A 14,880-nucleotide genomic window follows, 5' to 3' on the forward strand; every position below is an offset into this window, starting at 1 on the left:
TTAAATACTGATGGACAAAAAACTGGTATACATGTGTACTTAACTTCAATATTCACAATTTTTAGTAATCTTAATAGTTTATGTTAATTTTAATAGTAAGAAAATCTTTATTCCTGAACACCATTTCATGCAATATATAGTAAATTTTTACTATAATTTTATTTCTTTAAGTAAGGTCAAATAACTATTAATTCCTGCATTTGCTTGATAGCTGTGATTAAGCTAAGCAAAGAAAAATAAATGTTTATTTTACTGTGGTGTGTTATAGTGTAAAGGTAAAAAACACTCCTCAAAGCATTGAAGTCAAGTTTTAAAATGATTTTACTATTTAGTTCACCAAATGTGAACTAAATAGTATGTCCTCTTTGTGCAAACCCCATCTGGTTGCTAACTTATTATACCACCCTGTTTTAGTCAAATTTTAAACAAAAAAGCATATTCATATCTTAAAAAATAAATTCAAAATGAATCTAAATCAATAGGATTTAATAGCTTTAATAATATTTTTATCATAATATGACATACTTTTAAAAATAAATTCAAATACAGTGTAAAAGCTCATTTTTTGTGCATTACTTTAGGCAGCCTGTGCAGTTGAACTTAATTCTTATTTTGTGTTCTTCTCACAACCTTTAAACATAAAATGAGTGAGCGACTTTACACCAACACAAAGTCTGAGCCAAATGCAAAGTGATAGGATTGTTTTCTTTTATTGAGTTATAATTTATGATGCTTAATATTTTATACTGAACACCAGGAATTGTCCATTAACAATGGCGGATGAAGAAGCATAAAGAGGGGGAGGGAGGTGAGCTCAACAGAGACAAAAAGATCCACACAGGAAGTTTCAAATAAAAGTTTCAAAATCCTACAGAATCATCTTCAACTTGATTTGCCTAAGAGTTACTGAAGAAACAACAGAGAGGGTAGTTATTGTCAAGTGTTTCCGAATTTTGTGCGCTTTTCCCACACTTGAAAAAGGGCTGAACATCCAAAGGAGAGGGCTGATTTACTCAGACTGCCACTTAATGTTGTTTTCCAAGCTTTATTTATTTTTCCATTTTTGTTAGTGAGCAGTGAATAGGTAAAAACCTTAAAAAACACACACAATAGTATGAATAAATATTTACAATGTCAAATTATATCACACAACAGCAACAAACAACTTTAATCAATAATTTATATAATTTTAAGTGCCCCAATTTAACAATAAATTCATTTATATTACTGAATTTAAGTGCATGCTGAATGAATTCATATTTTAATTACATTTTTATTCAAGCTAATTCTTACCTTAATTTAAAAGCATTTTTATTCAATTTAATTAATCAAACTCTTCATTTTTATTTAAGTTCATACACCAAATTAATATTATTTCAAGAATTACTACAAAATACCACCAGCAAAGATTAATAACATTTACCTGAAACTCCACACCACAAATTCACCGAAGCTACAGTGCACACTTACAGGTTAAACCTCAACTCGGATGAAACTGAAAAGTCCGACTGGTCCCTGAAGTACACACAGACGATTTCAAAGTGCGCCCCACTGCCACACCAAACAAACGGGAAACAAAAGAGTGCAGCTCTTCTAATGTTCGGGCAATGTCTTTTCTTACCGGCTGCCTCTTCTATTGATGGATGACAAACGCGCACAGGTAGGCATGCTTTACACACGCTCTACCAAAGTTTGTATCTCACCGGTGTTTGAATGTTTGAATGAAGTGTGTGCGCAGTCATTAAATGTCCGACGCAGCACGCTCAGCTGCTGAATCGTTCCGTGTCACGTGATTCAGCGCTACAGTTATGTTAACGTATGTAATCATCCATATCATATTTGACACATGTATTTCTGAGGCCTCTATCTCATTAGCATGGTCCAAACTTTCCTTAAAGCCCATTGGTCCGTTTTTTCTGTCCTGTAGTTTATCATTATTCCACTAGGGGCATCCACCTATCCATCATCTTCTGCTCATCCGAGACCGGGTCGCGGGGGCAGCAGTCAAAGCAAAGATGCCTAAACTTCTCTCTCCCCAGCCACTTCCTCCAGCTCCTCTGGGGGGACCCCGAGGCGCTCCTAGTCCAGCCGAAAAACAGTCTCTCCAGCGTGTCCTGGGTCTTCTCCGGGACCTCCACCCAGTGGGACATGCCAGAAACACCTCAGTAGGGAGGCGTCCAGGAGGCATCCGGACCAAACGCCCGAGCAACCTCAACTGAATGCTCTCAATGGAGTAGAAGCGGCTCTACTCATTGTTTTTAATAGTAAAAACGTTTTGGAACTGTGGCTCAGTTTTAGCTAATAGTACAGACACAATATCCTGACTTTAGACAATCAAGAAAGTACCTTAAAATATTAAGGTAAAAAACAAAGCTACAAGGGACATAAATGCACAAATATGGATTTCACCTATTATGAACATGTATAAAGTTTCAAATAAATATTTGAAAATACTAAATATTTGATAGAAACAGGGAGCAGTACTGATACATTCCCTCAGTGAAAAGTCTGTCCTTTTTTTTTAGCATCTTGGCTTCAACAGGAAGTACATCAGTCTCTTAAATTATCTAATCATCAGTTGGTGTAACATGGAAACTTACACCTTGAGCTCATCTACCACATCTCGCTTATTAAGCAGTGTGATTAATTGCGTTCTCACACCAGTGTGCCAGCTCCTGAATCTGATCACAGCTACAGGGCCACAGATTGGACAAAGCTGGAGGAGGATAGATGGGAATGTTAATGAGCAAAGCAGCTGCCAGCCTTGATACCTGCCTACTTATGAGGGGAATGAAAATGAGATGGAGAATAAAGACAACATCACCCAGGCAGCGATATGCACATTCCGCGCGGATTCAAAAACATGTGCTTGGCTGAGGACGGCATGATGACAAGCTCGTGTCTCGTTCAGGGCCTGAGCAGCTATTTCCTCTGAGCATTAGAAGCATAAATCCTCCCTTTACCTCTTACTTTCCACTTACATTCACGCGATCTAGGGCTCTGTCCTTATATTCTGTTTTTGCCGCTGCCTCCTTGAGTTCCAGATTTCCAGACTTTCATTAAAATGCACAATCACAATCTCATGTCTTCAGATTATAGCACAAACTCTTCTATTAACCTTTGCTTTCTCCTTTGTTCTCGGCAGGCCCACTTTTGCATTATAATGTGTGCATCCTGCTATTCTTTGTAGGAGTTCCTGGAAAAGAAGGTAGAATTGGCGTTAAATGACCTCTGAAAAGGTGGTGGGAGACATGACTTTTAGGTGACACAGGGCTGCAGACTTTTACTAATAATTACGCAAATTTATATTGTATGTAAATTAGGTTCTTATACATAAATCACCTCGAGTAGTTTTTTTATTCGTAGAAATTTATATTTATCCTCTACAATTAACATTTTTTTCTCTTACATAAAAAAATACATCAAAGGAATTAGTTTTGTGTCTGTTGCCTAAAGTTCTCTGTTTATGTGCGCTCCCGATAGCTTGAGCTATGTACACACCACACTATAGACAACACATTCAAACGGCCAATTTCAATTAAAAGTTTACGTAAACATTTGTTTCTATGTTCAAAACTTTCGTGTTTACACCTAGTTTCAAAAGTTTTCAACTGTTTTCGGGCTCTACATAAAGAACGTTTGCCCACTGAACGCGTGTTGCCAGCTAAACTAGATTGAACTATGACCAATCAAGAACTTTGGTAGGGACGCGGCGAAACTCATCTAACTCGGAGCATAGCTGGTTTATGTGGTGAACCCAGAAGCAGGGTCGGCTCTGAGCATGGCCAAAATCCCTTTTCGCCTACGGCGCCATGTAGCCCGGGACCGGGCCTGCCCAGAAGACACGGCGACGAGCCTAACAACATCTGTATTTGTTTTTCAAACAAAGATTAACCAAGGGTTTTCTCCTGAGAGGATGGTAATTCATATCCCCTTTACAAGGATGCTAGCAATGAACCGAATCGTTTCCATTTTGTTCCTAAATTGCGAGATTCCTGTTGCTTTGAAAAGGCTCTTCCAACTCTAGGTGGCGTGTGCTAGTAAATGTAGGAAGTAGGGGTGTAATGATTCATTTAGCCACTATTCGATTCATATCATAATTTGTGGTTGCTGATCAGATTCATAGTTGATATTAGTTGATTTCAAATGATCCAATTTAATCCAATTAATTTACTTAAAATCAATCCAGGACATCTTTAGGCACAAAAAAAAAAAAATAAATAAATAAATAAACCGGCGTGACTCAGAAATAAATACCTCATACTGAACAGAGTAGGTGAAGTTTTAAAGATTCCTTGCAAGATAATCAGGTGAAAATTACATAAAAATTTCATAAAGTTCAACCCTCTGTTGTTTTTCCACATCAAAATAATACAAACAGAACATTATCAAAGCATTTTACAACATTGTATTGTGATGTCTTTGCAAAATTCAAACCCATTGGACTGTAATGATGGATTGATCTTATTTTTTTATGTCATCACATGTGTGATGTCCACTGTTATGGTCTTTTTTTGCGCTATAGTAAAATAAACCTACCATACCTCAATCCAAATGATATTTTCCAATATTGATTTATCTCATTTTGACTTGAATTTTAATAGAATAGGTTTATTCGGTTTGATTAACAACTTGCCTCACATAAATCAACCTGGTTGGATCATAGGAATAGAAATTGATTGTTACACCCGCAGCAGGAAAAGAAAAAGAAGTAGAAACTCCCTTCTTGTCCAGTGTGAACTTCATGGGTTAAACAAGTGTTCTTTAACACATTGTTAAAAATATTTTTCATACAACTTTCTTGTTTGAAGAATTGCATTAATTTAGGGCTAAATTGGAAGATCAAATGGCAAGAGAACAGCTTGTGGATGTAACTTAAAAACTGTATTTAATGAAGTAAAGCACGATTAAAACAACTAGACTTAATCATGACAAAACAAACACGTAAATACTCAGCAACAAGGGAGAATAAAAAGGAGGAAAAACAGACGATCTGGCACCGACTAACCAAAAAGCATGACCTTAATAGACTTAGGGACTAATTAAGTGAAATAGAAGCATCTGTGGATGATTATAACAGAAAACCTGGTGTGACTGTGACTGGAAAGGGAAAAACACACACACACAAAAGCTAACAGAGCACAACCTGAACTCAAAAGCTTTATCTAAGAACAGCATGAAAACTAAACAAAAGGGGTTCAGGTCTTCACCATAACTGTATCCTCTTGTCAATAACTTCCCTCCAAACAGATTCTATCAGAGTACACCCAAAGCCTTCACCTTTTCACAGAGTGAAGCCGTTTTCCTCTGCGGGATTATTTCCATTTTTGTTTTTTTTTCTAAAGGAAACATACTTTTTGTCTCACATCGTTCAACCTTTCACCTCTTTGTGTATCACAGGTATGTTGACTCATAAGATTGCTTTTACCCTCTTTGTTTAGAGTTCCTTTTAGACATTTTGTATAGTAACATCCATGATTTCCCCAGGTCTCTTAACTCCCCCCCATTCTAATGCTGTTCCTCCCATGTTCCTCTATTTTCCAAAGTTCTAGCCATTGGGGGCTTAAATGAGATGATGACATGTGACTAGCAATGTGCTGGATAGAGTATTCTCCCACACGACTGATCTGAACCAAGCGTTAGCACTACATCCCCTCACCACTGGGCTGTTTGTCATTCTACCTGTACTCCTACAGATGCTTTCAGAGATGCTCCAACCCCCCCTCATATTCCTCGCTATGTGATTACATCTGTATGCTGTAGGACGGAAAGCGAGTGTGAGAAAGGTAGAGGGTTATGTCTTCCTTCACCTGTGTGTGGCTGCGAGTTCACATCGAGGATGATAGGAAAAAAAAAAAAAAACGGTGCAGGAAAGGAAGGAAACTGATGTACTAGTGTGGAAAAAAGAGAGAAGATAAGGAAAGAGAGTAAAGGGGGGAGAAAAATGAAAGGAGAGTGTAAAAATAAAAAGAGAGAATGAAAAAAGGAGGAATGGCCCAGAGGAGGAAAAATACAGTGAGATGAACAAAGAAAAAGGAAAACAATGAAGGTGAGGAAAGGTACAAAATTAAATCTAGAAAATGAATGAGGTGTAAACACCGATAAACAGATAAAAAGAAGAAGAAGAAAAAAAGAAGAGCCAGAGGAGGAGTTTGGGGATAGAGAAGCAGCTTTTAAAGTCATAAGTAGGCCAGTGAAAATTTCAGAGAAATTGATTAGCATTCAAACAGACACAGTGAGGTTTGGGGGCTTGAGAGGAGGGTGGGGGGTGTGAATGAATATTTATCTGTAAATGTCTTCCAATAGCTGGCACATAGACACGCCTGAAGGCTGCGGAGGTATGGGAAGGGAAAAAAGTCAAACTTCAACAGCAGGACCGAGCTCCAGCTTCCACAAAGAGACAGACGACAGAAGAAAAGACAGTTGTTAGAGGCAGACAAAAGGAACAAGAGTGCGAGTGACACATGGTGAAGAGCAGAGCTGGACTGGAATCCGTTAACAGGATTTAACCCTTTAACACCTGAGGCGTCGCTGCTAACACAAAATCTGCAACATACTGTAACTTTTCAACCGTTAACTCGATCAATGTTGATTTGGTGACTGCAATATAGCATTAGCATGATGCTAACATATACAGTTTTCAAACTTGACAATTATAGTTATTTGGTTTATATCGTGATTATATCATTATCACCCGATATGGAAAACACTATCATGATAAATAAACATCTTCACTACATCACCATGCAGTCTGAGTATAATTTATTTCAATTAATGGTGCGTCCTTCAATTTCATCTTCTATTTATTGAATATAGCTGCTGTTATGTAAATCACAACAATAAAAAAGCCTATGAACGTCACAAAATAATTTATGTTCAACCCAACTTGTTCTTGAAACACGGTTTGTATGAAAACCATGTTATTTCATTGAAATTATTACCAACAATTTCTAATTTCACCCACATTGGTATTAAGAAGTGATTAGTGTACTTCCAAATAATTCCCTTTTGTCCTGAATGGGATCCCGTATCAAAGGTGTATTTTCTAAGCAAAGTTCTATTCAAGAAAGTAAACAGATGAAATCCATGTGAAAAACAAAGAAACTTAATGAAGGAAATCTGTGAAAATCAAATTAAATATTGCTTAAATCTACTAAACATTCAACTGTTGTTTTTAAGTAATCAACAAGATACTCTGCCTGACATTAGTTGTGTCCTATACACCCTTTATTAGGTTCAGAAATGCCACAATAATTAGTTTTTTTGGAAACCTTGATAACATCAGAAGGAATACTGAATAGAAATGTTTTAACAAAGGCCATTTGGGACTTTTTGTAGCAGAGTTTTGCTGTTTTATTAGGAAATCAGCATGTCATACATGTTTTAGAGTTTTTTTTAAATGTTCATTCACACTTTGATTTTTTTTTATATATATTACTTTAAACCTAATTTTTAAACACATATTTACTTCAAGTGATTCTAAAACTTTATTCCTTAATGCTTTGTCTTCTAGTAGAAGACAGTTGTTGACTTGACGTTTATGAGCTGAAATAAACACCAACTGTCATCCTTTTTACTGCTTAAAGGCTCTCTGTTGTCGATCTTTCCAGTCCATCCCTACTTGAACTGACAATTTTATGTATTCCATACACTAAAAGGAGCTTTTTGCCTTCAGTATCATCTGTCTGGATGGCTTTACCCTTTCAAATCATTATCATGGAGAGGAGGAAACATTTAGTTCCCTCATCACATGGAATTGGCCCTTTGATTAAATGAGCTTTCATCATCGCCCTCACACACCTCTCTTTTCTGAGTGTCTGCAGTCAGATCATCTTCCCCATGAAGTCATCTGGTAATGATGTGAATCACATTAGATGAATGGATAGGCTTACTAATCGCATAAAGCCTGTTAATTGGATGCATATTGTCATGGCTAACTATTATAGCATCGTAAAGTATCTGAGCTGAAGAGGGCAGCGCTGCTTGGAGGTTGCAAGAAGCGGCTCTAACATGGGAGCAAATAGGCATGACAAATAAGACAGCGAGGAGCCCACAGGGCTCGCGTCGTGCTCTGCTGCTGACTGTGTCACCTCTGTCTCAGTCTGCGCTCGCACATCCGCCCTCAATAAGGATTTTTAATGCCGTACTAGAAAGCACTTTTTTTTTTTTTTTGCACTCCCACCTGGGAAAATAGTATCAGAATGTTCTGCTTAATTACTCCAAAGACCCTGTCAGTCTTCTCTAATTATCCCTCATTTCTGAGCGTTCTGTCTCAGAAGGGCAAACTCTGAATTCAACCATTAAATGCCCAGTGAATTCTCATGAACTATCGATCTCCTTCTGGATAATACAAACAGATGTCAAAAATTACCTTTTGCCCTGACCTTGAATGCCTCATTTAGTCCCCCAATAACAAAGATTAATGAGCAAAGGTTATTGGTGGCACGTGTAATTCATATCATTTTGGTGTTTAGTACTTTTCTTCAGGGTGTTTGGTGGTTTTTGTGCACCACCAACCCCTTAATATCTTCACTAAAGAGAGCACTGGTCCTGAGCTCCCTGAGATGTCATTCTTGTTGTAACATTTGCATACCTCTTCTCAACTGGTTCCTTTTTGTGTAGTATCGTAAATAAACGGTTGTTTCAAACTGTTTCAAACTATGTCCCAGTTTTACTCCTTTCTATTACTGTGTTTTCCAGAGTACAAGTTCCTCAACAATCTGTAATAAAGAAGAAAAGATTATAAATAAATTGCACTTTTGGGAGAAATGTTTCATTTTGTTTTTTAGGATTTTTTTTTTTGTTCTCAAATTCCTAATTTTTCAGTCATTTTCGAGCATGTTTTTAGGATCTTCCCATGTTTTTATTTTGCATTTTGTTACATAAACCATAGTTGAAAATAAAATAAAAGAAAACGAATCTAATTTATCATGTGTTGTCATATTTTGATCTATTTACAAATAATTTTAATGGTGTAACTTTTTATAGGAAAAGTGTTCTAGGGTTAACAAAATATTGGAACAAGAAAGGCAAATCACAATAAATAAATAGACAACAATAATAGACAGATGAGTAACACATTGATGCTTATTTAGCTTAATGAAACAAGAGGAATCATTGCACAGAACAAAAAAAAAAAAAAAACTTGCTTGGCTATAAGGGAAAGCGAGAGTTCTGAGTATGGAAGTACAAAACGCGCATAGACGTGTGCTTACATAGATTTTTCCTTGGAAGTAGTCGCTTGAACGCACATTTTCAAGCCCAGTGTGAACATATTAGAAGAATGAGCTGTGCTTCTTCTTCTTCTGCATGCTCTGTGAATAACAAGTTCTGATAAACACACCTACAGTGCTCTCCAGTAGTTGTTGCTATTTTTTTTAAACCCCAATTAAGTTGCACCCCCAGCCAAACTATACAAAAAAAATAAAATATCAACTAATACTCTGAAAAATATGACACTTAGACACTGAAACCTTCTTGAATCTGTGAGCTTGGCTTGGATACAAGTGTTGGTCATTCAGCCCTCCCGTTTCCCTGGAGCCTAAGTCCTAATCATTCTACTAATCCCCTGACTTTTCATCCATGTCACCATCTTTTTCAACCATGAACTCCACGATCTCTAAAAATGTCACTCTACAATGAGGACTGCCAGTCAAACCATCCCCTCTAATTTCTCCTACCTCTGGTTGTGTTTTAGGTGGCAGAGCAGCTTGTCCACCCCTGATGGGGTCAGTGATTGAATCTGTAGCCAGTCGTTCTCTTTGGCCCCCTTTCTTCTTTTTCTCTCTTCTTTAACCTTAAGAAAAGCACGGAATCCTATGTTGGTCTTAATAACTTAGTATCCCCTCTTGTAGAAAAGAATTTTAACCACAAGAAAATCCAAAATGGTGGCCATTTGTAAAGATGGCAGCCATACATAGACTCAAGTGTTGCAAAAACGTTCACTTCTATTTGCCCAGTCTGAACAATATGGGCTGTTTATGCATAGAAGCGGTATTTAAACTTGAGGGGTAACTTTAGAATACTATTATATGAATATTATATATTGCGTATATTTTAAAATCTTGGATTTTCTTGTGGTGCTTTTATACCAAATTTGGTGCTTGTTCCACAAAATGCACAATTATTTTAATAAGCAGCTAACTACGTTTTTTCTACAGTGAAGGGTATAGATCTTTTTCTTCATTTTATTGCTGTACAAGTATGCATAACTCAGACTTTACACTTAACAAAGGAAGATCCTTACTTTCTTCATGTTCATCATGAGATGTGCATATGGGGAGTTTCAGAGTTGCAAACTTCTTTTTGGATGAAAAGCTTCATAAGTCTCTAATCAAACATTTCTCCATAAATGTAAAATGAATAACTAGTTGTAATAACTAAATGCTTATCTTTCCTAAAATTATTATTCAGTAACTCTGATTTAAAGAATTAAGCTGGTTTGCAGAAAAAAAACAAAAAAACGTTTTTTTCTATTAATGTTGAGGATACAGAATTCAGGTTTTTAAATAATGCTTTGAGCCTGAATGGGCTACATGATTTCAGAGTCTTTGTGATCTGGCCTTCCAGTTTTGAAGCAAATGCACAAGTCGAATCTGCAGACAAAAGTCGATTTATTCAGTAAGGAACTCACAGATGAATAATTTGTATGTGTTTTGATTTTTACACAATTCTCTGTCTTATGGTACTGATAAGGTATTGCTCTTTATCTTCAGTAGATCAATGACAAACAAAAATAGAAATGTTAATTGAAATATTAAAAATACGCACACCATCAATTCCTTTCACCGTTTACTAGTATGTAAATCTGCAGATAATACATATTTAACCTCATCATAAGGAATGTCTTATTACTAGATGGTCAGTATGTTCTTGCTTTGATAAATTGCTGCACATTTAATTTAGCTCTTGGAAAATTGAAACTAAAACAAAAAATTAAGATAAACAGAGACTAAATGTGTTTTTATGTTTGTATTTTAAGGAGGAAATACTGGTTTACCATCACAGACCATGAATGCTTTATTGGAGGAGGCTGATTTCACCATAAACCAGCTGCTTTTGTCCCACTCTCATTTCTCTGCAATATGAAAGCACACACCTGCTCCCAGCGGCTGCCAGCAGCCCCACATTGAATCTCCAAACCTAAATAAGATCTAATGGTCACAATGTTTGTGCATTGATTTATTCTCTAGTCATTTTTTGATGGGGGTTCTTGTACATTCTTGTTCCGCAAACAGCTTTAGTGTGTCACTAATTTGTGCAAAACTGTTAATCATCGCACTTCCTTTTGTTGGGGTTAGGAACAGGAATGGGATGTACTTTTCTTTAAATTGTTTTTAAATTGTGTGGAAGTTAGTATAAATAGTAAACAAACAATGCACAAGTACATTTTATTTTTGGGAATGCCATAAAATGTGATCTGATGAAATGACAGAGACGATGTTTGTGCACCAATTTTAAAGTGTCAAAATATACGATTCAGCTAATTGTTGACTGTTAAATGCATCATTTAACGGTAAGAAACAGAGTCTAGCTCTTTATCTGCTTCGTCTTTGTTGAGTTTTTTTTTACCACATTATTTTTTGTAAACCAGAAGGTGATAAAAATGGAGCCTTGTTAGCAGTAAAGTATTTGTTTCAAAACCAGCTGTTGATTTTTCAGGGACTCAAATGAATGATCAGAAGCAGAAAAAAAACAACTAAAACTACAAAATGACATGACAACATTTTAACATGACAGATGGAAACAAAAAGCAACAAGAGGATGGACCCAAAACACAAAGCAAAACATGAGGGACAATCAGACAAACGGGAAGCAGCTGTGGTGACTGCACGCAGAACCCAGGTGTGACACAGGAAGTATGCTAAGATAGGTACAGAAAGAAAACAGGTCCAAAAACAAATCAAAATTTAATACATTATTTTATGTATTTTTTTTTATTATTATTATTCTTGTTATATTTTTTATTTATTCTTACCCCAGATTTTTAAATAGAATTTGGGACTTATATAACATTTGCACTTATACAACATGTTTCAGTTTTTTCGCACATTCATTTAGTTTAGGAGGATGAACAATTGACTCATCTGAGCTGAAATCTGGCTCAAACTGATACGGCTGGACATTACCAATATTTACTTGACATTTTTATGTAGCAACAGTGAAGATTCACGCTAGCGAGACACAAACCTATCATAATCAGACAGGGGTAGGGGGTGTTGGAGGGGCTGCTCAACTCAGCTCCAAAAGCCACGCCCCCTCAGAGGAGATCTTGGAAAGAGAGGCCTCAGATCAACATGAAAAATGGCTTTTTAAGGCATTTAGGTTATTGAATTTTGCTTAAAACTTCCTAATTATAATTAAAACATTACTGAGAAAGTTTTTTTTTTTTTTTAAATAAAAAAAAATTTCATGGGGAAACTTAAATAAAAATAATATATATATTTTATATCTGAAATATATAAATATTTTCTTCACCAAACCTCAGGAAAGCTACATGTTTTTCTAATTTTTGAGTCCAGCTCTAAATTCTCTCACATTCTGTGCATGTCACTGGAGTCTCATGATGACCATGAAGTGACGCCGCACTCTGCCGTCTGTCAGGTGTTTGGGGGACATGTGCACACTGATTATATTTTCAAAAATCAAGATGAAATTCTTCAAAAAAATGTTGCCAGATTAACACAGTTTTACCAAAAGAAAATGTGAAATAAAACAAGTTTTTATTTTGCTTGTTTGTTTTGTGTATTAGTCTGAGTGTGTCTGTGTTGATGGATTCGATTAATGTAATAATTTTAATTTTTTTTTTCTTTCAAAATTCATTGCTACTTCACTTTAAAGCTTATTTACAAATGCAGTTTGTTTTAAACAAACTGGAGTAAATTCTTCCTTTACCAAATTCACCAACCCAATCAATGATTAGTCCAGAGCAAACATGTTTCCCAATAGACTTGGTAAAGTTATTGTTTGTGGCTGTGGTGCAGAGTTAGATTGGAAGGCTGCTGGTTTGGTTCCCGCCAAACTGCCAAAGTGGAGTAAAGCGGTATACATACACGCCGTTTACCATTTGCTTATGATGTGAATATGAACTCGTCTCGTGCCGCTCAACTTCAAACATTATTAAGAACTTATAAGCTACCACAGCCAGACACTCGGGGATAAACAGCTGTGGAAGTCACACTAAAAGTAGAAAGCTGTGTACAAACCCAGAGCAACATGGAGACACTGCACCTACTTGATATTTGGGAACACACAACTCAGCTGCTAAAGGAAACATAGAAACGCTGTTGTATTTTTCATGTTTGGCAAAAGAACAGCTCCTGAATTGTGTTTTGTTGAAGTAAAAACTCTGCCAAATCCACACAAAGGTACAAAATGCACAAAGCTAGAGTTGAAGTTCTGGTGAAGAAAAAGACAAATGCCCACTGAAGACAAACTTGACAAACTTTATTGTGTTACATTTATAATGTACAAAACAACAAGCAGAATGTGTCGAAACAAGTTTGACAACGGCTGTTCTTGAACTTTTGCAACTATAACAAAACATTTATCATCCTGATACTTAGAGCAGTACACAAACCCCATCCTTACCATATTTGGCTAATGGATGAAGCAGTCGTCCCACCCATGATTCAGTCTGCTTAAATATAAATACAATCTGAAGCAAATGATAAATACAGTCTGATCTTAATTAAAGGCGCAGACCGACATACTTGATGAAAACACTTCAAAATATCAGATTTTTAGTTTTTTTTTTCTTTTTTTTTTAACTCATTTAAAATTGTCTGTGTTCAGAATTTCCTGCATAGTGATAACAAACATCACATGTCATAATTAAATAACAATAAAAGTATTTATAACAAACACACTTTTAACACAAACATAAAAAATGCACTAAATGCTAAAATACTACAGAGGCTATTTTTATTTCTGTCAGCAAGTACCACCCCTCTGATTTTGTCACTTTAACACAAAAAAAATGGTGAAATGTTTAAAAAAAAGCTCTTTTTTATACTATAAATATTCTGAATCATCAAGAAAATGTCTTCTGAAAGGCTTTTTTCCCTGTATATTTCTATAACAACAACAAAATAAATATAAATAGGAATAAAAAACAAGAGGAAAAACTTTGTAGTATTTTGTAATGTTTTACAATTTTATTTTCAATTTTTATTTTTTATTTAAAAATGTATTTGAGCTGATATCAGAGAGATGGGAAAGATGATTTCTCATGGATTTTGTTTTAATCCACAGCATTTGTGACCCGTTTGCTGTTGTGTATTGTACTGTTGTGTTGTTTAAAGACCCACTCCGATGACAATTGTGTTTATAGCACATTCTTGTAGCATTTTTTTGGTGATGGAGAACATACATGAAGAAAATTAGACTGATAACTGTATTTATAGTATTAGTGTGTTAGAAAAAATGCTGGGTGGGCCTTGAGCTTCCTGCTCTTCCCAAATCTGATACATTTGCTTATATATCCAAGAAAACTACTTTGGTCCACAAAGAGTTTTAAAATAATTTAAAAGATGATCGGAGTGGGTTTTTAAAACAATTGTCTAAGTGTGTGGCAATGTTTAAAAAGTGAGTAACTGTAGATATAGTTACTGCAGAGAAGCATCCTAGCAATCAGAAAAGTGCTCTGTTGTAACTTTTATTGAGTACAAAGAACAAAACCTAGGAGAGATGAAATCTGAAAAATTGCTAAGATGAGCAGAGCAATGTTTGTGTTTATTTTACTATAGGCGATCAGAGATAATATTGGCATGTTTTCAAACTTCAAAAGCAGAGTCGGAATCATGCAACAGCTCGCAAGACGGATCATTTGGTTTATTTAGACCAGGGGTCTCAAACTCGCGGCCCGCGGGCCATTTGCGG

General features: G+C 35.9%; 1 protein-coding gene across 6 annotated transcripts in view; it reads left to right on the forward strand.

Moving 5' to 3' along the window:
* The window catches only part of astn1 (astrotactin 1), a 373,519-nt gene that overhangs the window by 259,097 nt on the left and 99,542 nt on the right, over nucleotides 1-14,880 (forward strand). The window lies entirely within an intron of this gene.

This window comes from Oryzias melastigma, linkage group LG17 (genome assembly GCF_002922805.2).
Source record: "Oryzias melastigma strain HK-1 linkage group LG17, ASM292280v2, whole genome shotgun sequence".
Classification (NCBI taxonomy): Eukaryota; Metazoa; Chordata; class Actinopteri; order Beloniformes; family Adrianichthyidae; genus Oryzias; species Oryzias melastigma.